The following is a 25,814-nucleotide window of genomic DNA, read 5'->3' on the forward strand; positions in this document are numbered from 1 at the left end:
AGTGTCCAAAATCTATAAAGAACTTATCAAACTCAACACCCAAAGAACAAATGATCCAATGAAGAAATGGACAGAAGACATGAACAGACATTTCTGCAAGGAAGACATCCAAATGGCCAACAGACACATGAAAAAGTGCTCGGCATCAGGGAAATCCAAAGCAAAACCTCAGTGAGATACCACCTCACACCAGTCAGAATGGCTAAAATTAACAAGTCAGGAAATGACAGATGTTGGCAAGGATGTGGAGAAAGGGGAACCCTCCTACACTGTTGGTGGGAATGCAAACTGGTGTAGCCACTCTGGAAAACAGTATGGAAGTTCCTCAAAAAGTTGAAAATAGAGCCACCCTATGACCCAGCAATTGCACTACTGGGTATTTACCCCAAAGATACAAATGTAGTGATACAAAGGGGCAGGTGCACCTCAATGTTTTTAGCAGCAATGTCCACAATAGCCAAACTATGGAAAGAGCCAAGATGTCCATCAACAGATGAATGCATAAAGAAGATGTGGTATATATACATACAATGAAATATTATGCGGCCATCACAAAAGAAACCCAAAATCTTGCCATTTGCAATGACGTGTATGGAACTAGAGCGTATTATGTTAAGCAAAATAAGTCAATCAGAGAAAGACAAGTATCATATGATCTCACTGATATGAAGACAGAGGATCATAGGGGAAGGGAGTAAAAAATGAAACAATATGAAACCGAAGAGGGAGATAAACCATAATAGACTCTTAATCTCAGGAAACCAACTGAGGGTTGCTGGAGTGGAGGGGGGTGGGGGGGGTGGGAGGGCTGTGTGATGGACATTGGGGAAGGTATATGCTATGGTGAGCGCTATGAATTGTGTAAGACTGATGAATCACAGACCTGTACCTCTGAAACAAATAACGCATTATATGTCTTAAAAAAATAAAAAAGAAGATAGTAGAAAGGGAAAAATGAAGGGGGGAAATCAGAGAGGGAGACGAACCATGAGAGACTATGGACTCTGAGAAACAAACTGAGGATTTTATAGGGGAGGGTGGTGGGGGGATGGGTTAGCCAGGTGATGGGTATTAGGGAGGGCACATATTGCATGGAGCACTGGGTTTATATGCAAACAATGAGTCATGGAACACTACATCAAAAACTAATGATGTAATGTATGGTGACTAACATAGCATAATAAAATCAAATTTAAAAAAGAAAACAAAGTAAAAATATAGGGTCAAGGTGACTGCTAAGTAACTGCCCGTTTCCTAGGCAGGGTCAATTCTGAGGAATGTTTCACAGCATGTTATATTCCCATGTTATAAAGTACAGATGATGTGGTGTGCAGAAATAAAAAGCATTTCGAAAACATGAACATGATAATACCATGTCTATACCATATACTTAGGTATCTATGTTATTATAAATCATCTACCTATGATGCAAATATATTTTCAATGTCATTGTTCAGTCATATGTTAGAACTATGGTCACTGGCTTTTGCTTGTTTAATAAAGATGGATTTAAGTATTAAAGAAATAGTTTATCATAGTTCTAACTTTGTTAAGAATTCCATTTCTTTTATTTAAATTGTACTTTTTTATAATAGTTATAACTAAAGTATAGAAGTCTATACATCAAAATATGCCTTATTTTATAATATTATGTAGTATACAACAGTGACAATAATCAAAAATCATTTCTAACACTGAAAACATATTTGCCAAGCACTGTTTGAATCTTTATACAAATTCACTTCATTTATTCCCAATTTTAAGAGGTAGGTACTATTATTGCCCCATTTTCCGAAAAAGAAACATGAAGCAAAGATGGGTTAAATATCTTACACGAGGTCACACAGCTTGAATTCTATTTGCCTATGTAAGTCTAGAGCTGTGCAGCTAAGTAAGGTAACCCCCAGCCCCACGTGGCTGTTGAGCACTTGAAATGTGGTGAGTCCAAACTGAGATATTGGGTAACTAAAATACAGTAAAATACACACTGGATTTTGAAAATTTGATACAAAAATAATACTACCAACTATATCATTAATATTTTATATGTTATATATTGCAATATTACTTTGGATATATTGGTGTCAATAAAACATACTACTAAAATTATTTCACCTACTGCTTTTTCTTTTTAAATGTTGCCACAGGAAAACTTAAAATTAGGTACACTTGGGTGGCTCAGCTGGTTGAGCTTCAGACCTTGGTTTTGGTTGGGGTCATGATCTCGGTGGTCATGGGATCTGGCCCTGCATCAGGCTCCATGCTCAGTGTGGAATCCCTCTCTTTCTCCCCACTTGTGCATGCACATTCTCTCTCTCTCGCTTGCTCACTCTCACTCTAAAATAAATAAAATCTTAAAAAAAAAAGAAAACTGAAAATTACACACGGGGGTCACATTTGTGGCTCACATATTTCCATTAGACTATACTGGTCTAGAATATATATTCTTACATCTGTAAATATTGGTGCATCAAATGATGCTCTTGTTTTCTAAATCTCATTTCATTGACATAAAATGAAAGAAGAGTTACCAAAAAAGATGAGATAAAATGAATAGAGATAAAGGTATCACTGGTGATTCAGAGGTAGAAAAGAAATATGCATAATGGTTTATATCAGAAAAAAAGATGCAATTAAACATATTGATTAGAAGATATCAAGTTAGGTGCCAATCACAGCACTATTACAACACTTTCTACATTCCATTCATCTTCATTGTGACATTTCTTATATCCTAGTCTGGTGTTCTCAAGTAGTCCTCCAATTTAAAATTTATTTAATGTTTTATTTTCTTAAGTGTATTTAAGTTATTTTCTTAACTGCCTGCATCTTTATACTTACTTACATATATCACTGATGCTTTAAAAAAGTGTTGGGCTTTTAGTAGGCATTCATTAACTATTTGTGAATTGATCCAGAGAGGAAAACATCTTTAAGAGCAATCACAAACAAACAAATAAAAAAAATTCTACTCCGATACCTTTCCTCATTTGCTAAAACCTTTTTTCATGTATTCAAAATGTCACAGCAATGTCTTCCAGTAATGTTGTTATACTATTTGCTCACTTGCACCCATATGGGTTTCACTGCCATTCAGAACTGTGCAGAAATCAACAACCATGGTCAGGCTAGAGCAGGGCCAGCACTCTCTCTGTTTAGGTCACACTAATGGACTTAAAGCATCTTATAGCTTTCTAAGTCAAATGGCACAAAATAGACCTCCAAGAATTATGACCAGAGTTTGACTTTGGGGCCTTGCTTTAGACAGATCATTTGTCAAGGCTAGATGGCTTCTATCTTAGTCTCACTCTAAAGTCCAAGTGGAAAGGTCTCTAGGAACTGATGAAATTGTCCAGCTCATACTCTTCACCTATCTTTTGCATTAATATTATAAAAGCTGTTATTCGCTGCAATTGTGTGACAAAGAAACACAGAAGTTTTAAATTCTTTTAATATCAGGTAGACCAGGTTTGAGCCTGTTACCAGCTATATCTAGGCAAGTCACTTGATAATAGGCAAGTCATGTAACTTCTATACATCTCAGATTCTTTTTTTTTTTAAAGATTGTATTTATTTATTTGAGAGAGAGAGAATGAGAGAGAGAGAAAGCACATGAGAGGGGGGAGGGTCAGAGGGAGAAGCAGACTCCCTGACAAGCAGGCAGCCTGATGCGGGACTTGATCCAGGGACTCCAAGATCATGACCTGAGCCGAAGGCAGTCGCTTAACCAACTGAGCCACCCAGGTGCCCACATCTCAGATTCTTAATCAACAAATTGGAAGTAACACCTTACTTACCTTTTAACACCTACCTCTAGAGTTGTAGTAAAGATACACATATCCGAGCACACACAAGAGAGACAAAATATGCCTGCAGAGTAATGCTTAGCATGTAGTCTTTAATGACAGTGCTTAATAATTTGGCAGATATTATTAGCAGGAGTGGTATAATGAAGAATCTTAGAATTGTTAAATTGGTATAGCTTATTTAATTGATATAGTATTTTTCTTTCACTGTAATATAATATGGAATGAATACCATATTTTGCTTCTTTTGAATTTCTTATCCATAATGTTTAAGTAAAACTCCTCAGAACTCCATAAGCAGTCTAAAGTTTTAAACCACAAATGACAGTAAGGGGTAAAAAACACTACTCATGGTTCATTTAGTGTTTATATTCACTTTTTCCCTCATTATCAAACTTAACTCAAGATAAATACAAATATTTTTACTTGCAGAGTCTGTGAAACTGAGGCAGAGAAGAAAATTATTTAAACAGATTTTAGAGATGATTGTGTTGTAGCAGAAGAAATTTGAATACATCCATAGCTACTGGGGATACAATGCATATACCTGGCAATATTTAATTCAGGTTAAAATACTGATTGTTTTAATTGTTTCTTTTATTTATTTAAATAAAACACAAAGGTAGGAGAATTTGCCATTAGAAAAATAACATGATATGGGTCATCATTTTGATGTTTGAAGACACATATATTCAATATATATTTTACTGAAATGCAAAATGTAGATTATATGTCATTTAGTAAAACTTTCTCATCTTGCTGCTTAATAAACTGAAAGCCAAGAGAGGTGAGATGATCAGTTAAAGGTCACTCAACAAGTAAGCTATAGAGTCAAAGCTAAAATCTATTTCTATTACTTCTAGTGTTCTTTCAATTGCACCATACTGTCATTTTTGTTTAATCCTTTTTAAACTTTGAGGGCATCGTTTTAACATTTATAAAGACAATATTTTCAAAGTGTTTTCACTGTTTTCATGGTCAAAATACATTCTCAAAATATTTCCATAGGGTGATGGGTGAGAAGGAGAGACACTCTCTCAGTGAAAATAAAAGGTGGAAATATTTTGAAAGTGCTGTGAAAACATTTGACTGCCTTAACAGCCTTAAAGAAAACATTTATTTTGGCCATAGTGACTGAAACATTTGCTTCCTTTGGAAATGCTTGCTGCCAAAATAAAAGTTTCTTTTTTCATATAGAAGCAAATATTTTGTTGAATAAAATGTTTTGTATTTTTGTATAAATTACTTGAATATTGATTATGACCACTCTTAGTGACATCATTGTATACAGAGGTTGTTTTGTAAATAAATTAGGGATCCTTGTACTTTAAAACTTCCCTTCCTATACAGATTTAATGTTCTGAAGTAGCAACTATATTGGAAAAAAAATACATGAGTAATGAGAAACTCAGTCACCCTGTTAAGGAGCTTGTCCTGTACAATGATTATGTCCACACAAGTGAAACATCTGGAGTAAAAGGCATTGTACACACCAAATAGCCAGAAGATAGACTGGCTGACTGAAAAGTTCACTTTTCACATTTTAGATTACAATTTTCTTTTCTTTTCTTTTTTTTTAAATTTTATTATGTTATGTTAGTCACCATATAATACATCATTAGTTTTTGATGTGGTGATACACGATCCATTGTTTTCTTATAACACCCAGTGCTCCATGCAGTACGTGCCATCCTTAATACTCATCACCGGGCTAACCAATCCCCCCACTCCATTCCCCTCTAAAACTCTGTTTGTTTCTCAGAGTCCATAGTCTCTCATGGTTCATCTCTCCCTCCGAATCCCCGCCCTTCATTTTTTCCCTTCCTTCTCCTAATGTGCTCCATGCTATTCCTTATGTTCCATAAATAAGTGAAACCATATGGTAATTGACTTTCTCTGCTTGACTTATTTCACTTAGCATAATCTCCTCCAGTCCAATCCATGTTGATGTAAAAGTTGGGTATTTTCTTGTGGAACTATTCTAAGGATTTCTATCAAATGAGTGTCTAAGACATATTAAGAAACTCAATTTGCTTCTACATGGAGTTTATTTCTGATATCTAGGCTGATTTTAATGTATTTTATGTAACCATTTTTGGCTAATAGACTTAATTCTAATCCTTCAAATCCAGTCACATGTAATTACGCTAATGAATCCACACATGCATTGATTGAAAAGACCTGCCTATGTCTACAAAAGATGGGCTACAACTTTCTATTTCAAAAGTCCACTGAGGAGCTAAGATGGTAGAGTAGTAGGAAGACCCTAGGCTTGCCTTGTCCCTAGGCACAGCTAAATAATTATCAAATCATTGTGAATACCCGAGAAATCAATCTAAGGACTGACAGAACAAACTGCACAACTAGAGGGAGAAAGGAAGCCACATCATGGAAGGTAGGAATGCAGAGATGTGGTTTGGGGAAGAAAGGGATCATAGGTGCTGTTGTGGGAAGGGGTCCCTCGTCACAGAGAGAGGCAAAAGAAAGAAAGAAATGCACAGGGGATCACACAAGGAAAACACATCCTCAAAGCCATTGACTGGGAAAGAGAGAAGGGCTGATTTTTATCTTTGCAACCATCAGGGCTCAAAAACTAGAGTTTTAGAGGTCCATAGCATGGCTGGTATAAAGCCCTACGGGCATTGCAGTGTTCCTGTAGAGAAGGCAAACAGGTAACCTAGAGGCAGAGGGTGCAATCTGTGGATAACCAGAGATGCACTGGGAGAGATGATTCCCCCTTCTTGGAGTGCATTTGAGAGAGGTGGCATTGCCTCCCCAGGGACAAAGTAGCTGGAGGATGCCATTTCCCTCCCTCACCCCTTACCCCTCAGCATAGGTGGAGAGACATCTGCTGAGGGTGGCTAACCTGGACACTGGCTCTTTAGTGTGCTTTGCTCCAAACCCCACATTCCTGCATTCCAGTGCAACCACCCTATTGGGTCAAACCTGCATCAACTGCAGTGCAGCGAGACCCTATCCCAGAAGACCAGTACAGATCCCCACCACACCAGGTCCCTAAAGTTTTGAGTTTTAAAACTCAGCAGGCCTGGCTGAGATTGAACATAAATTGCACTGTGCTGGTTCAAGCAAGCAAGCAAACTAGACACATACAGTGTGAAAACAGTGATCAGAAAAACACGTACAACACAGAAGGGAAATTATTTGTTCTCCTGGGAGGGCCTTCCTCACAGCAGGGAACACGAACTCTCCTCTCCAGGGACAAAGGAACTGGCTGGTTCCATTTCCCTCCCCTCATATTTAGCATAAACTAACTTCAGTAAACAGCACAGAGCCAACACTAGCTGCTTAAATTGCTTTCACCAAGACCCACCCCCCTGCACCATGCTGGTACTGCTTTTATTGGGCAAATGTGCCTGAGAGCCAGTGCAGTGCGCCCCTCCCCCTGAAGACCAGCAAAAATGACAACACGCACCAGGTCTGCTGACTATAGAGTTCTGCAAAGCTTCACTTCTACTGGAAAAAGCATCAGGTCACTTTAAACAAGCAGCTCAGAGAACACATAATTAAAATGTGCCACACTCTATCCAAGGTCCAAACACTCCCCACTGCAGGTAAGGAGAAACCCTGCAGAGGATTGACCTCAGGAATAGAGCAGCCATAACACAGCAGTAGAGTGCCTGCAGCATACACCAAAGAAACTTCCTAAAACACCAGGCCTGGACATTATACGACTGATTCTTCATAAAGCCATTACTCTCAGGAGCAGGAAACATAACTGGCTTTCTTAAAACACAGAAGAAGACATAGACCAAGAAAAAAAAAAAAAAAAGACAAGAAGGAGGAATTCATCTCAAAAGAAAGAACAAGAAAAGATCACATACAGAGATCTAATCAAAACAGATATAAGCAATATGCCTGATTCAGAATTTAAAGCAACAATCATAAGGATACTAGCTGGGTGTGAGAAAAGCATAGAAGACACCAGGGAGTCCCTGACCACAGAGATAAAAGAGCTAAAAACCAATCAGGTTGAAATGAAAAATGCAATAACTGAGATTCAAAACCAACTGGATGTACTACCACAAGGATGGAAGAAGCAGAGAAACAAATAAGTGATATAGAAGATAAAATTATGAAAAATATGAAGCTGAATAAAATAGAGAAAGAAGAATGGTAGATCACAAAAGTAGACTTAGGGAATACAATGATTCCATGAAACATAATAACATTTGTATCATAGGAGGCCCAGAAGAAGAAGAGAGAGGAAAGGGGACAGAAGGATTATTTCAGGAAATTATAGCTGAAAAATTCCCTACTGTGAGGGAGAAAACAGACTTCCAAATCCAGGAAGCACAGAGAATTCCTATCAAAATGAACAAAAGCCAGTCAACATCAAGACATATCATAGTTAAATTTGCAAAATATACAGATAAAGAAAACATCCTAAAGGCAGCAAGACAAAAAGTCCCTCACTTATAAGACAAACAAGGTTAGCAGCATATCTCTCCACAGAACCTTGGCCAGAAGAAAGTGACAACAGATATTCAACATGCTGAATGGGAAAAATATGCAGCCAAGAATATTTTAGCCAGCAAGGCTATCATTCAGAACAGAAAGAGAGATAAAGAATTTTGCAGACAAACAGAAACTAAACAAACCCTGCAAGAAATATTAAAGAGGACTCTTTGAGTGGAAAAAAGCCTAGAAAGGAACAGAAAATCTCCAGTAACAATGACAAAACAAGCAATAAAATGGCACTAAATTAATCTCTATCAATAATCACTCTGAATGTAAATGCTCCAATCAAAAGACATAGGGTGTCAGAATGGATAAAAAGAACTAAATCCATCTATATGCTAACAACAAAAGACTCATTTTAGATCTAAAAACACCTGCAGATTGAAAGTGAGGGGGTGGAGAACAATTTATCATGTAAATGGACATTAAAAGAAAGCCTGAGTATCCATATTTATTTCAGACAAACTAGATTTTAAACCAAAGACTGTAATGAGATGAAGAAGGGTACTATATCATAATAAAGGTGTCAACTTGAGAGCACCCAAATATATAAAACAATTAATAATAAACATAAAGGATTTCATTGATAATAATACAATAACAGTGGGGGACTTCAACACCCCACTTGCAGCAAATGGACAGATCATCTAAGCAGAAAACCAACAAGGAAAAATGTCTTCGAATGATATACTGGACAGATGGACTTAACAGATATAATCAGAGCATTTCATCCTAAAGAAGGAGAATACACATTCTTTTAGGGTGCACATGGAATGTTGTCCAGAACAGATCACATACTGGGTCACAAATCAGGACTCAACAAATACAAAAAGACTGAGATCATACCATGCGTATTTTCTGACCCCAATGCTATGAAACTTGAAGTATACCACAAGAAAAATTTGGAAAGACCACAAATACATGGAAGTTAAAGAACATCCTAGCAAAGAATGAATGGGTCAACCAGGAAATTAAAGAAGGAAAAAAAATACACGGAAAAAAGTGATAATGAAAATATGACATTGCAAAACCTTTGGGATGCAGCAAAAGCAGTCATAAGAGGAAAATATATAGCAATACAGGCCTACCTCAAAAAGCAAGAGAAGTCTCAAATTGACAACCTAACCCTATACCTAAAGGAGCTAGAAAAAGAACAACAAATGAAGGATAAAGTGAAGAAGGGAAATAATAAAGATTAGAGCAGAAATAAAAGATAAACAAAAAACCAGTAGAACATAACAAAGAGCTGGTTCTTTGAAAGAATTAATAAAGTTAATAAACCTATGGCCAGGCTTATCAAAAAGAAAAGACAAAGGACCCAAATAAATAAACTCATGACTGAGAGAGGAGACATCATGACCAACACCACAAAAATATAAACAATTATAAGAGAATATTATGAAAATCATATGCCAACAAATTGGGCAATCTGGAAAAAATGGATAAATTCACGGAAACATACAAACTACCAAAACTGGAACAGGAAGAAATAGAAAACCTGAACAGACTGATAACAAGTAAAGAAACTGAATTAGTAATCAAAAATCTCCCAACAAATAAAAGTCCAGGGCCAGATGACTACCCAGGGGAATTCTACCAAACAGTTAAAGAATTAATAATGATTCTCCTCCAACTGTTCCAAAAAATAGAAATGGAAGGAAAACTTCCAAATGCATTTTACAAGACCAGCATTACCTTGGTGCCAAAACCAGACAAAGACCCCACTAGAAAAGAGAATTACAAACCAAACAGGGATGCAAATATTTCTCAACAAAATACTAACAAATTGAATCCAACAGTATATTAAAAGAATCATTCACTTCAATCAAGTGGGATTTATCCTGTGTTACAAGGGTGATTCAATATTTGGAAATCAATCAACTTGATACATCACATTAATAAAAGGATAAAAACCATATTATCTTCTCAATAGAGGCAGAAAAAGCATTTGACAAAGTACAGCATCCATTCTTGATAAAGACCGTCAACAAAATAGGGATAGAGGGAACATACCGCAACATCATAAAGACCATATACCAAAGACCCACAGCTAATATAATCCTCAATGGGGAAAAACTTAGAGCTTTCCCTCCATAGTCAGGAACAAGACAGGGACGTCCACTCTCACCACTATTATTTAACATACTGTTGGAAATTGTAGCCTTAGCAATCAGACAACAAAAAGAAATAAAAGACAACCAAATCTGTAAGGAAGAATTAAATCTTTCGGTATTTGCAGATAACATGAAACTCTATATAGAAAACCCAAAAGACCACCCCAAAACTGCTAGAACAGATACATGAACTCAGTAAAGTTGCAGCATACAAAATCAACATACAGAAATCTGTTGCATTTCTATACACCAATAATGAAGCAGCAGAAAGAAAAATTAAAACAATTCCATTTACAATTGCACCAAAAACAATAAAATACCTAGGTATGAACCTAACCAAATAGGTCAAAGACCTATACTCTGAGAAGTATAAAAACACTGATGAAAGAAATTGAAGGGGCACAAAGAGATGGAAAGACATTCCATGCTCATAGATTGAAAGAACAAATATTGTTAAAATGTCAATACTACCCAAAAAAAAGTTACACAGTTAATGCAATCCCTATGAAAACACCACCAGCATTTTTCACAGAAGCAGAACAATCTTAAAATTTATATGGAACCACTAAAGACCCTGAAGAGCCAAAGCAACCTTGAAGAAGAAAAGCAAAGCAGGAGGCCTTGGAATTCCAGACATCAAGTTATATTACAAAGCTGTAGTGATCCAAACATTATGGTACTGGCACAAAAATAGACACATAGATCAATAGTACAAAGTAGAAAAACCAGAAATGAACTCACAACTATATGGCCAATTAATATTCAACAAAGCAGGAAAGAATATGCAATGGGAAAAAGAGTCTCATGAACAATAGTGTTGGGAGAACTGCACAGCAATATGTGAAAGAATAAAATCAGACCAATTTTTTACACCAAACACAAAAATAAATTTAAAATGGATTAAAGACTTAACTATGATTCCTGAAACCATTAAAATCCTAGAGGAGAACACAGGCAGTAACCTCTTTGACATTGGCCATAGCAACTTCCTTCTAGATATGTCTCCTGAGACAAGGGAAAGAAAAGCTAAAATAAACTATTGGAACTTCACCAAAATAAAAAGGCTTTGCACAGTAAAGGAAATAATCAACAAAAGTAAAAGACAACCTATGGAATGGGAGAAGATATTTGCAAATAACATATTTGATAGAGGGTTAATATCCAAAATATATAAAGAACTTATAAAATTCAACACCAAGAAAACAAATAATGCGGGGCGCCTGGGTGGCTCAGTCGTTAAGCGTCTGCCTTCGGCTCAGGTCATGATCCCAGGGTCCTGGGATCGAGCTCCGTGTCTGGCTCCCCGCTTGGCGGGAAGCCTGCTTCTCCCTCTCCCACTCGCCCTGCTTGTGTTCCCTCTCTCGCTGTGTCTCTCTGATAAAGAAAGAAAGAAAGAAAGAAAGAAAGAAAGAAAGAAAGAAAGAAAGAAAGAAAGAAAGAAAGAAAACAAATAATGCAGTTAAAAATGGGCAGAAAGCATGAATAGACATTTTTCCAAAGAAGAAATACAGACAGCCAACAGACCTTGAAAAGATGCTCAACATCACTCATCATCAGGGAAATACAAATGAAAACTACAATGAGATATCACCTCACATCTGTCAGAATGGTCAAATTCAATAACACAAGAAACAACAGGTGCCAGTGAGGATGTGGGAAAAGGGGAACCCTCTAGCACTGTCGGTGGGAATGCAAACTGGTACAGTCACTCAGGCAAATAGTTATGGAATTTCCTCAGAAAGTTAAAAATAGAACTACCTTATGATCCAACAATTGCACTTATAGGTATTTACCCAGAGAATACAAAAGTACTAATTCAAAGGGATACCTGCACCTTGATGCTTATAGCAGCATTATCTACAATAGATAAATTATGGAAAGAGCCCAAACATCCACCAACTGAAGAATGGATAAAGAAGTAGTGGTGTGTGTGTGTGTGTGTGTGTGTGTGTGTGTGTGTGTGTGTGTGTGTAATATTACTCATCCATAAAAAAGAATGAAATCTTGCCATTTGCAATGACATAGATGGAGCTAGAGAGTATTATGCTAAGTGAGATAAGTCAGAGAAACAAATACAATATGATTTCACTCATATGTGGAATTTAAGAAACAAAGCAAACAAGCAAAGGGAAGAAAAATAAGAGATAGAGAAAGCAACAAACAGACTCTTAATTATAGCAAACAATCTGATGTTTACTAGATGAGAGGTGGGTGGGAGAATGGCTTAAATAAGTGATGGGGATTAAGAAATACACTTGTGATGAGCACCAGGTGTTGTATTGAAGGGTTTTATCACTATATTATATACCTGAAACCAATATTACACTATATGTTAATAAACAGGAATTTAAATAAAAACTAACCCAAAAAAGGAATATGGAAGCTACTCAAATGTCCATCAATAGATGATGGAGGAAGAAGAATTGTATATATATAATGGAATATTGCTCAGTCATGAAAAAGAATGAAATCTTACCATTTATCACAACATGGATGGACCTAGAGGATATAAAACTAAGTAAAATAAGTAAATCAGAGACAAATACCATATGGTTTCACTCATATGTATCAAGAATTAAAACAAATGTTACAAACAAGGAAAAAGAGAGACAAACAAACAAAATACCAGACTTTTAAATATAGAGAACAAGCTGGTGGTTGCCAGAGGGGAGGTAGGAGAGGGTGGCTTAAGTAGATAAAGGGGATTAAGATTATACTTACCTTGATGAGCACTGAGAAATATATATAATTGTTGAATCATTATATTGTATACCTGAAACTAATGTAACACTGTATGTTAATTATACTTCAATTTTTAAAAGTACACATTAAAATTTGGTATCCATACATTCTGGTCCCTACAGAGAAGAAATTAGAAAATTTAGTCCCACACTTCTCCAGGACAAACTCTTCACTATTCCTTTCATTTCAGATCTCAGTTAAGGAAGAGCTTTATTCCATTGTATAGCCCATTACTATGAGTTTTGTTACTGTTGTTGGATGATTAAAAGGAAGAAATAATACTGACAAATTAACACCTACTATGTGTCAAGCATTATGCTAGGGTTTACATCAACTTCATTTAATTCTCTAAATAATTCCATAACTATTATCTTATTTTAAGATGAGAAATTAAGCCTTAGAAAGGATTGTTTGCTGAAGGCCAGCCAGCAGATCCATACAGTAGCCCTCATCTGTCTGACTCTAAATCCACTTTATAGTATGCATATATTTCTCAACCTAGTTTAAGACAAATGACTTTTCCTTCCTTAATTTCTATAAATAGAAGAGCACCACTTCAGAGTTGAAAAAATAAACTCAACCATAACAGAACAAAATAAGCAAGGGACTAAAGGGGGAATTGTTCATGGTCATCTCACTTGGGGCTTGAACATTTTGTATCTCCATGATTTACCAAACTTGGATAAAGTCAAGTCAGACAAAGGGAGCTAGGACTTCACTCTAGGAGTAATTTTTAAGTTACATGAAAGATACCAAATAAGTGGACTATAATTTCACAACTGTAAGCTTAGCACAAATGAAAGGAAAGAGGAAATGATTAAACAGCAAAGGCTATAATAGAAGAAAACTAAGGAAAAGTGGAACTGGTTTAGAGGGAGTCAGTGAAGGCTTTATGGAGGAAAGGAGCCCTTACCAGGTCTCAAACTGGGTGGGACCCAGGCAAGAAGATACATGATAGACACATTTCAGACTAAATCATGGAGATGGAAATGAAGCTGTCTTGGGATCAGAGAAGAGATAAACCTGTCTGTTAAAAATGAGGTTATAATGGGAACAGTGGAAGTAAATAATAACAATAAGTTGCATAGGGCTTACGAAGTGCCAGGCACACTTCTAAGTGCTTTATATTAAGTCACCTCATTCTGGCAAAAATCCTGAAACTTAGGCAGAGTTAAATAATCAACCCAAAGTCACACAACAGGTAGTGACAGAGCTGGGATTTAGAACCTATGAAGTATGATTCCAGAGTTTATGCAATTAACCACTACAATGATACATTAGAAGATACATAGAAGATACATTAGGAGAAATATGTATTCAAGTGAAGAGGTATAGGTAGTCATTTTTTATGTAGTCAAAAACTGAGCTTTTCAGTATAAATTATGAGGAAGCAAATATATAGGAAATAAAAGTAATACTAGGTAAAGCCCATAAATGGTCAAAATTTTTATATATTTATAACTTATGGGTAATGTGATCTACTGTAAATTATAAATAATGTGAAATATATTTTAAAAGAATTAACAGTATTTACATCACACTTTAAGTAGATCTATTAAATTTATGTTTTTAATTTATAATCTGATCACATAGAAAGATTAAGTAGAAAAAGTGCTCATATATTTCAAAGATTTTTAATTAGCCTCTTTTTATCCTAATTGGCATATTACATAAGGTTCAAAATACTATTATCAAATGAGGTTATAACTATATACATACACAGCTACATCTATACACACTACATATTTAAGAGCAAAGGGGGGTTGCTCTATCTCCATCAACTCTTTATTTTAGCTATTTTGAAGGTAATAATATGTAGCATGTCATATACAATATTAATGTCTCAACAACACGCACTAAGAAATGTGATCTACAGTTACCATTGTTCAACCTGGCATACTAAAATATATGGTAGTATCTGAAATATGTTTAAGAATTATGCTTGAAGTTTAAGATATTAATTTTCAAACCACATATATTTTTCTCTGTCATATATGACAAACTGCAGATATTGTAATATAAAAGCAGTATTTTTATAATTAAAGATAAATGCCTTTCTTCTTTAAATATGTTGATTTTTTTATTAAACAATGAACACTTATTAGAAAAATGTGAATACTGTGCATAAAATTATGATTTAAACCTTCCCCCACTTCTTTCTAAAGATAGCAGCCAAAAACGAAAAAGTCAGGGTGCCTTTGAGGATATTTAATTAAAATCTAATCCCACATTCTTAAAAGCTCACATAAATTAAGCTGTCATTCAGGAGATTTATGCATTCACATTTGCATATTACATACAATTCATCAATTACTCATGTTTGAAAGCAATGCCTTTCCCAGGGTGCTGAACTGCCAACAATGCCAACAGGCACATGCAACCCACAAAACCATACCAACTGGTACCTTGGAGAAAGCCATTTCCATATGGCCTTTCGTTTGCACATTCACAGAGTTCCAAGCATGCTTAGAAAACTATGACTACAATTTGATGGATTCTATTGAGCTAAATTTGTTTGAAAGAGACAATCATTTTACTTAATCTTGGTGCAACTGCATAGTGATAGCAATTCAACAGCCTTCTTGCATTCATGGCAAGTTTTATTTTCTTTTGTTTGTTTGTTTGTTTTAATTTTTAATTTTTTTTATTATGTTATGTTAATCACCATACATTACATCATTAGTTTTTGATGTAGTGTTCCATGATTCATTGTTTGCGTATAACACCCAGTGCTCCATGCGGTACATGCCCTCTTTAATACCCATCACCAGGCTAACCCATCCCCCCACCCCACTCCCCTCTGGAACCCTCAGTTTGTTTCTCAGAGTCCATAGTCTCTCATGGTTTGTCTCCCCCTCTGATTCCCCCGCTTCATGGCAAGTTTTAAAACTACACTAAAGATACAGAATGATTCCTGAGCTTCAGCATAGTCAGACAAAGCAGTTAAGTTAAAAATATTCTCTTCAAGTTAATAGAAGGTAACCATTTATTTAGCATGGCATATTTGAATAAGGTAAAAAAAGTAAAAAATGTATACCTGTGTATGTACATACATACATAATACATGTATACACATACATAAAGTGGGAGAGGTGAAAATATCAAAGTGCAGTGGCTCATTGAGAACACTTGGAAAGCTTTAAGATATGGCAAAAATAAAATGCCCATAACTTTTGCAGACTGCAGTTTTTCCTAAAGACTATTTTTGGGAAGAAAATGGCAAGTCTTTAATAGTATTGTATCTACAAGCAAACAGATGCAAAGGTACATTTTCTCCATGAGCTATAAGCTGTTACAAAATACCTTTAACTTTTTATAATACTGAGAAGAGAGGTCATTCCAGTTGTTCCAAAGGGAAAATGGTATGCTTATAAGACATCACATATAAGAAAAAGAAGAAAGCAATCTAAATGACATCACAGGGTAAGCTATTTCCAGCACAGATCGACAACTGCCACAATATTTTGCATGAGTGTATATCTTAGTGTTTAATATATTTGTTTTAAAATTCCAAACAACCACTGGCTGTAAAATCGTGACACTTGAACCCAGGGACATTTCTCCTTTCATACACAATCTTTTCCCCTCTCCTTCTAAAATTTGTCACCAATTTCTTTATCAGTTGGACATCCAGAAAACTCTCCAAACCTATAGCAACTGGAAAATTTAAATGACCTCCTCACATTTATTTTATATAAGTTATAAGCCTGGATATTAGTATGAGTGTATACTGCAGTAATATTTAGCAAATGACTTATAGAAATTCAAGTCCATAAAGATATTTTGAGTAGTTATTATTACAAGGAATTGTGTTAGATGTTGTGAGAAATATAAAGGTACATTACACATGGTCAGAGCTCAAAGTCTAATAAGAAAGATATACACATTTACTAATGACTAAAGTACTGACATAAACAATGCATTTGGTCCCAGGTTCTTGAAATCTGGTGATTCTGCCATTGTTGATATTGTTCCTGGCAAGCTATGTGTGTTGAGAGCTTCTCTGACTATCCTCCTCTGGGCCATTTTGCTGTTTGTAACATGATACAGACGGTTGCTGTGGGTGTCATCAAAGCAGTGGACAAGATGGCAGCTGGAGCTGGCAAGGTCACCAAGTCTACCCAGAAAGCTCAGAAGGCTAAATGAATATTATCCCCAATACCTGCCACCCCAGTCTTAATCAGTGGTGGAAGAACGGTCTCAGAATTATTTGTGTCAATTGGCCATTTAAGTTTAATAGTAAAAGACTGGTTAATGATAACAATGCATTGTAAAACCTCCGGAAGGAAAGGAGAATGTTTTGCGGACTATTTGTTTTATTGTGTGTGTGTGGCAGTTTTAAATTATTAGTTTTTAAAATCAGTACTTTTTTTTAAATTTTATTTTATTATGTTATGTTAATCACCATACATTACATCATTAGTTTTTGATGTAGTGTTCCATGATTCATTGTTTGCATATAACACCCAGTGCTCCATTCAAAATGTGCCCTCTTTTAAAATCAGTACTTTTTAATGGAAACAACTTGACCAAAAATCTGTTACAGAATTTTGAGACGCATTAAATCAAAAGTTTAATGAGAAAAAAAATGCATTTGGAGCACAAAAGAGAACTATTCAACCTGAGGAGATCAAAGGAGGTGGCATTTGATCTGGTCTTTAAAGATGAGTAGGATAAATATGAAGACCGCTTTATAAATGTACATGCCTTGTAGAGGGGCCATGCAAATCTTTCTCTGCATCACTCCAATTTCAGTATGTGCGTTGCTGGAAAAAACACGAAATCAAAACTAGCTTGAGAATCTCCTAATGTTCAAAGCAGAAAAAGACCAATAAGAATATGTGAGATAAACATTGTATTTCTAGTTATCTATTATATTCCATGGTACACAGATCAGATAGTTTAGTATAAACTGCATATATATATATATATACATAATATTGACCATTAGCCAATCTTAAAGTCTATTGAGTATTAGTTTGTTTCTGAACATTAGCTAGAATGTTAAGATAGCAATAACAGTGGATTTATTCTATAAGAAAATAGTATTTGTCTTTTATTTCAACTTGCAAAATCCTGCTTTCCTCCTAACAGATAATACTAATAGGTGTATATTACTTTTGTCATATAAATTTAATGCAAAACCTTATAAGAGGCAGAATTTTTACTATCTGGAATGGGAGAAAATAGTATTATAGGACAAAATATTAAGTGTGCATGTATAATATTATTCTCCTGACTATAATTTAACCCTGAGAAAAAATATTAGAGCTTGGTTCTGAACAAAAGAATCTCTCACAGGTTATCAGTTTCAGTTAACAATGTGTCCAATATTCCAGCGTTCAGTGTTAAGTTCTTCAAGTCTTCTTCAAATTTTCCACTTCTAAACCCTATTAAACCTATGTGAGTTTTAATTATGATTGAAAAGCTAACTGTAGTTGTATTATAGTCAGAAAAAAATGTATACAGACATATTTTCAGAATAATTATTCATTATAACAATTAAACTGATCAAATAATATCTAAAATATTTTATTCTAAATAAGGCAGTGTAATAGGGATACATACAATTTAAGGTTACTATAACTGAACAGCCAGTGACCATTTACCACTATAATGCTTTTGCCTTACACAACACAGGTCTTAAATCATAACTGCTATTTACAACTAAAAATTGTCTTATAATATCTTTCCCTAAGTGAAGAGTAATGTATTATACCTGCCAAATGTCTCCCTTCAAGAAAGACATATTTCTCCCTTCTTTCAGGAAAAAAAAAGTTAAATGCTATACCCCCAATAACTTTGTTGTTGTTTCTTTATGTTTCAGAGGCACACAGTCCTAATATTGAATAATGTTTTATTGAATTATATGTTTTATTGATTATAAAACAGTTTTTAATTTCTCATGCTTACGTGGTAAATTCCTAATTTCTTAAAGAAAGGAAAATGTTTCCTTGGTGAAAAACCATAGCAGAATTCAAACCAAAGGGAATTCAAATTCTGTTAATAAATAAAACTGCCATAATCCAAATAACAAGACTGACATTTTACCAGATATAGATCAATCTATTCTAAGTTACTCATTATTCTAAACATTAATTAAAAACATCAAAATCCTAGAGGAGAACACAGGCAGTAACTTCTTTGACGTCAGCTGTAGCAAATTCTTACTAGATATGTCTTCTGAGGCAAAGGAAACAAAAGCAAAATTAAACTATTGGACTTCATCAAGATAAAAAGCTGCACAATAAAGAAAACAATCAACAAAACTAAAAGACAACCTTTGGAATGGGATAAGATATTTGTAAATGACATATCTGATAAAGGGTTATTATCCAAAATATATAAAGAATTTATAAAACTCAACACCCAAAAAACAAATATTCCAGTCAAATGGACAGAAGACATAAATAGACACTTTTCCCAAAAAGACATACAGATAGCCAATGACATGTGAAAAGAAGCTCAATATCACTCATCATCAGGGAAATACAAATGAAAACTACAATGAGCTATCACTTCACACTTGTCAGAATGGCTAAAATTAACAACACAGGAAACAGCAGATGTTGGTGAGGATATGGAGAAAGGAGAAACCTCTTGCACTCTGTGAGAATGCAAAATGGGGTAGAAACTCTAGAAAAACAGTATGGAGGTTACTCAAAAACTAGAAAATAGAACAATACTATGACCAAGCAATTGCACTTCTAGGTATTTACCCAAAGGATACAAAATACTGAATTGAAGGGGCACATGCACCCCAATGTTTATAGCAGCATTATCAACAATAGCCAAATTATGGAAAGAACCCAAATGTCACCAACTGATGAATGGATAAAGAATCTGAATCTGTGATTCAGCCATATTTATTCAGCCATAAAAAAGAATGAAATCTTGCCATTTGCAACAATGTAGATGGAGCTAGATAGTATTATACTAAGTGAAATAAGTCATTCACAGAAAGACAAATACTGTATGATTTCACTCGTATGTGGAATTTAAGAAACAAAACAGATGAACATAGTGGGAAAAAGAGAGGCAAACCATAAAACAGACTCTTAAATATAGAGAACAAACTGAAGGTTGCTGGAGGGGAGGTGGGTGCGGGGATGGGTTAAATGGGTGATGGATATTAAGGAAGGCACTTGTGATGAACACTGGGTGTTTTATGTAAGTGATGAATCACTAGATTCTACACCTGAAACTAATGTCACACCGTATGTTAACTAATCGGAATTTAAATAAAAACTTTTTAAAAAGTAACTAATGAATTAAAAGCTATTGTAAGTCAGAAATAAAGAGGAAATAAAGTCTCTCAAACATTCATTATAAATAAATTATTAATGTGGAAAAACTCACAATGTTTTCAGTGTTCTAAGTTTATTTTTAAGGATTTTATTTATTTATTTGAGAGCGAGCAACAGAGATAGAGAGAGCAGGAGCTGGGAAGATAGGGAGAAGCAGGCTCCTGCTGAGCAGGGAGCCTGACTTGGGCCTGATTCCAGGACCCTGGGATCATGACCTGAGCTGAAGGCACTTAACCGTCTGAGCCACCCAGGCGCCCCAATTTTTAAACATATCTTAAGGATGGAGATAGTGCAAAATATTTTATGCTGAGAATGTATGAACTGAATGAGATATCTACTCAATTTAGAGAATATTTTGTATATTAGTTTTGTTCCAGTTCAATAGATATAGAAAAAAATCTATAAATTCAATTCCAGTTCTAACCACATCATTGGATTAAAAAAAAAAAAAAAAAACTAGCTCAGCTTGTGGTTTAGTAAAAATAATAATGATAATAATATGGGTGATTGGATTCTACAAATTAGTAAGGCTTACTAAGTTTTTACATAATTATTTGGCTTAGTTCAAATCCTTATTTTAGATAATAACAAAGGGTTAGACTAATGACTAAATTATAGCACTGTGCAAAAATATCTTGTCTTTTGATATATAACATGCACTTTAAGCAGAACATCCTTCCACACTGCATTTTCATTTTATTTCCTCTCCATATTTTATATATAACAAAAGTGCCCTAAAATTAACTTATGCAATAAATATGCTGTATAATATTTGTCTTCCAGAATATGATATTATATGACATATAACTAGCTGTACAACTTCTCTGTTGGAAAAGACATCACCTAACAAGAAAGATAAATGCTCTATCCATGGTGAAACTCTATCATATGTTGTTTGGGCAAGAAGATAATTGAAAATGACAAAAAGTATGTCAATCAAAATATAGAGATATTAAAATTGCTCAAATACATCTACTGATAATCCACACTGTGCTAAAAGAAGCACAATAATCAAAGTATTTTTCCAAATTATAACTTTAAGGAAGGTCATAATTCTTGCCCCAGGCACAACTAAATATGAAGCCTTTTTAGCACTTTTTTAACAACAGTCTCACCATAAGCACCTATCAATTTTGCTGTCCACAACCCTGTTTCAATCAAAATAAGATCAAGAGTTACATCAGAATATCTATTAATCTCTAACTTACTGAGAGCATCTGTCAGGATAGAAAGAGACAGAAATTAGGTAGGAAACAGATATTGGTAAATTCCCATTGTCAAAATTAGAGGATAAGGCAGTAAAAATCTCAATTCATTTATTTGATATGGCAAATATTTACTGAATTATTAATATTTACTGTTGATTAGCACTCAGTATAGATATAGAATTTGGAAACTGTATGCACACACAAATAATATGTATATATACACATTTCCACATCATCAGAGCCTAGTAGAATGCATGCCACATGGTAAACAAATGAACATAGAGGAAGGGAAGGAAAAATAAAATAAGATAAAAGCAGAAAGGGAGACAAACCATAAAAGACTCTTAACTATAGAGAACAAACTGAGGGTTGCTGGAGGGGAGGTGGGTAGGGTAATTGTGTGATGGGCAATAAGGAAGGCACTTGATGTAATGAGCACTGGGTGGTATATGCAACTGATGAATCACTAAATTCTACCCTGAAATTAATAATACACCATATGTTAACTAACTTGAGCTTAAATAAAAGCAAAAAAAAATGGAATAAAGACAAATGGTAGATGGTATGCCAAGAAATAATAACAAAAAAATAACAAGATAAATAAAATGAGGAATATTTTACAAAGTCTCAAATATAGCCAAATAAAAATGAGAGTGCCCTACATGATATTTAAGTATATAGAACATTACTGTAGTCAACAATACTCCACACCAAAATTTAAATTAGTGACTTTGCGTATTTCCTAGTATTTTGCCTATACTCTATTCTATATCATTATCCAAGCACTGATAAACTTGACCCATAACCTTTCAACAGTTACTGTACATTTTTAGATTAAAGATACTGTCCAAACAAGAATGCAGTAACCAAGGGTTGCTCTGTTAATTCTTTCACATTTTTCTTTTATTTCCTTTGAGTATAATTTACATACAATGTTGCATTCATTTCAGGGGTACGACTTAGTGGTTTGACAAGTTTATACATTATACTATGTTTAACACAAGGGTAGCTACCATCTGTCCTGTTACATCGCTATTACAATATCATTGACTGTATTCCTTATGCTGTGCTTCTTATTCCTGTGATTTATTCATTCCATAACCGAGAGCCTGTATCTCCCTCACCCCTTCATCCATTCTGTCCAACACCTACCCCCTTCCCCTCTGACAACCATCAGTTTGTTATCTGTACTTATAGGTCTAATTCTGCTTTTCCTTTCTTCATTATTTTTTTTTAGATTTCACATATGAGTGCAATCATATAGTGTTTGTACTTCTCAGTCTGATATATTTCACTTAGCATAACACCCTAGGTCCATTCATGTTGTCCCAACGGCACAATCTCATCTTCTCTATGGCTACATAATATTCTGTTTATATATATTACACATTTTCTTTATCCATTCACTTACTGATGGACACAGGTTGCATCCATATATTGGCTATTGTAAATAATGTTGCAATAAGCATAGGAGTGCATATATATTTTTGAATTAGGGTTTTCATTTTCTATGGGTAAATACCCAGTAGTGGAATTATTGGATCATATGGTGTTTCTATTTTTAATTTTTTGAGGAACCTCCATACTGTTTTCCACAGTGGCTATACCAGTTTACATTCCTACTAACAGTGCACAAGTGTTCCCTTTTCTCCACATCATTACCAACACTTGTTATTTCTTGTCATTTTGATTTTAGCCATTCTAACTGGTGTAGGGTGATATCCCATTGTGGTTTTGATTTGCATTTTCCTGATTAGTTATGTTGAGCATTTTTTCATGTGTTTGTTGGTCATCTCTCAATCTTCTTTGGAAAAATGTCTATTCAAGTCCTCTGCTCATTTTTTAATTGTATTGTTTCTTAGTGTTAAGTTGTATAAGTTCTTTATATAATTTGGACATGAACCCCTTATCAGTTATATAGTTTGCAAATATCTTCTCCCATTCAGTATGTTGCCTTATAGTTTTGTTGATGGTTTGCTTCACTGTACAAAAGCTTTTTTTTTTATTTAAATTCAATTGGCCAAGATAGCATCATTAGTTTTTGATATTGCTGTAGTCCCAATAGTTTATTTTTTTTTATTTTATTTTCTTGCCTTAGGAGACAGATCTAGAAAAATATTGCCATGGCCAACATCAGAGAAATTACTACCTGTGCTGCCTTCCAGGATTTTGGGTTCATGTCTCATGTGTAGGTCTTTAATCCATGTTGACTTTATTTTTGTGTATAGTGTTAGAAAGTGGCCCAGTTTCATTCTTTAACATATAGCTGTCCAGTTTTCTCAGCACGATTTATTGAAGAGACTGTCTTTTTCTCATTGCATAGTCTTTCCTCCTTTGTCATAGATCAATTGACCTTATAATCATAGGTTTATTTATGGGCTCTCTCTTCCGTTCCATTGAATGTGTACATTTTTGTGCCAATACCATGCTGTTTTGATTACTACAGATTTGTAGCATATCTTGAAATCTGGTATTGTGATACCTCCAGCTTTGTTCTTCTTTCTCAGGATTGCTTTGGCTATTTGGGGTCTTCTGTGGTTATATACAAATTTTACTATTATTTGTTCTAGTTTTGTGAAAAATGCTGTGGCATTTTGATAGGGATTGCATTGAATCTTTGGAAATCAATCAACATCTTACACCACATCAACAAAATGAAGGGTAAAAATCATATGATCATTTCAATAGATGCAGAAAAAGCATTTGACAAGAATCAACATCCATTCATGATAAAAAAATTAACAAAGTGGGGTTAGAAGGAACATACCTCAACATAATAAAAACCATATATGAAAAACCCACAGCTAACATCATACCCAATGCTGAAAAAATAAGAGCATTCCCTCTAAGGTCAGGAACAAAACAGGAATGCCCACTCTCACCACTTTTATTCAACATTGTACTGGAAGTCCTAGCCACAGCACTAAGACAAGAAAAAGAAATAAGAGGCATCTATATTGGTAAAGAAGAAGTTAAACTGTCACTACTTTCAGATGACATGAGACTATACACAGAAAATCCTAAAGAGTCCATCAAAAAACTACTAGAAATAATAAACAAGTTAAATAAAGTGGCAGAATACAAAATTAATAACCAGAAATTAGTAACATTTATATACACTAATAATGAAGTAGCAGAAAGAGAAATTTAAAAAACATCATTTACAATTGAACCAAAAGGAATAAAATACCTAAGAATAAACTTAACCAAAGAGGTGAAAGACCACTATCTGTAGTCCAAAAATCATAAAACACTGATGAAAGAAATTGAAGATGACACAAACAAGTAAAGATATTTTATGCTCATGGATTGGAAGAATTAATATTGTTAAAATGTCATATTACCCAAAACAATCCATATTTTTCATTCTTAAGCAGAACTGGAATTTTATAATCACTTCTGTTTGCTGATAACAAAAAACAATATTAGGTATCTGATGCCAGTTTCCCCAACATGTAAAAAGTAACATGACAACAGCCGTATAACCTTGAAGAAGGTCCATTAACTATAATCTATCATTGTAAAGTACCTACCCCACTTCTACCATCCAACAATTCACTCATGTACTTTTGTCTGCAATATTAGCTTTACATTTAGATTGCACAGCTGTGTGGAACAACATAGCACAGTCTTCAACCCCTCCAAACCTCTTGCCCCAAATTAGCAAAATAAAATGTATCTCTCAAGGTCTTCATGGTTACCTTCAAGAATCATTATATAGGAAATCAATGACATATAGGCAAAACAAATATATTATCCCATATTTGTATTCAACTATATAGACAGCCCCAACTGCAAAGCTCTTTAGGTCGTCTGTCCTGAAAAAACACTGAAAAGGAATATATTAAAGCAAAACTTCTATTCAAATTAAAAATGGAAAACTCTTTCTGAGGTAATAAATATTCTAAACCATCTCTTAAAAGACAAAAGGATTTTATTTGTTTGGGTCCTTTCTCTTTTCCTCTTGATAAGTCTGGCCAGGGGTTTATCAATCTTATTAATCTTATTAATCTTATTCAAAGAACCAGCTCCTAGCTCTGTTGACCTGTTCTACTGTTTTTTGGTTTCTATTTCATTGATTTCTGCTCTGATCTTTATTATTTCTCTCCTCCTGCTCGATTTAGGTTTTATTTGCTGTTCTTTTTCCAACTCCTTTAG

The 25,814-nt window shown here is 34.6% G+C and overlaps 1 protein-coding gene and 1 non-coding gene across 6 annotated transcripts in view; both read right to left on the minus strand.

Moving 5' to 3' along the window:
* Nucleotides 1–25,814, minus strand: part of DACH2 (dachshund family transcription factor 2) — an 890,246-nt gene that overhangs the window by 501,810 nt on the left and 362,622 nt on the right. The gene's annotated exons all lie outside the window — the stretch shown is intronic.
* On the minus strand, nt 17,817–17,920 carry LOC118529273 (U6 spliceosomal RNA). Its single transcript, XR_004914033.1, has one exon. It is a non-coding gene; the product is annotated as a U6 spliceosomal RNA (small nuclear RNA).

The sequence above is a fragment of the Halichoerus grypus genome, chromosome X (genome assembly GCF_964656455.1).
Source record: "Halichoerus grypus chromosome X, mHalGry1.hap1.1, whole genome shotgun sequence".
NCBI lineage: Eukaryota > Metazoa > Chordata > Mammalia > Carnivora > Phocidae > Halichoerus > Halichoerus grypus.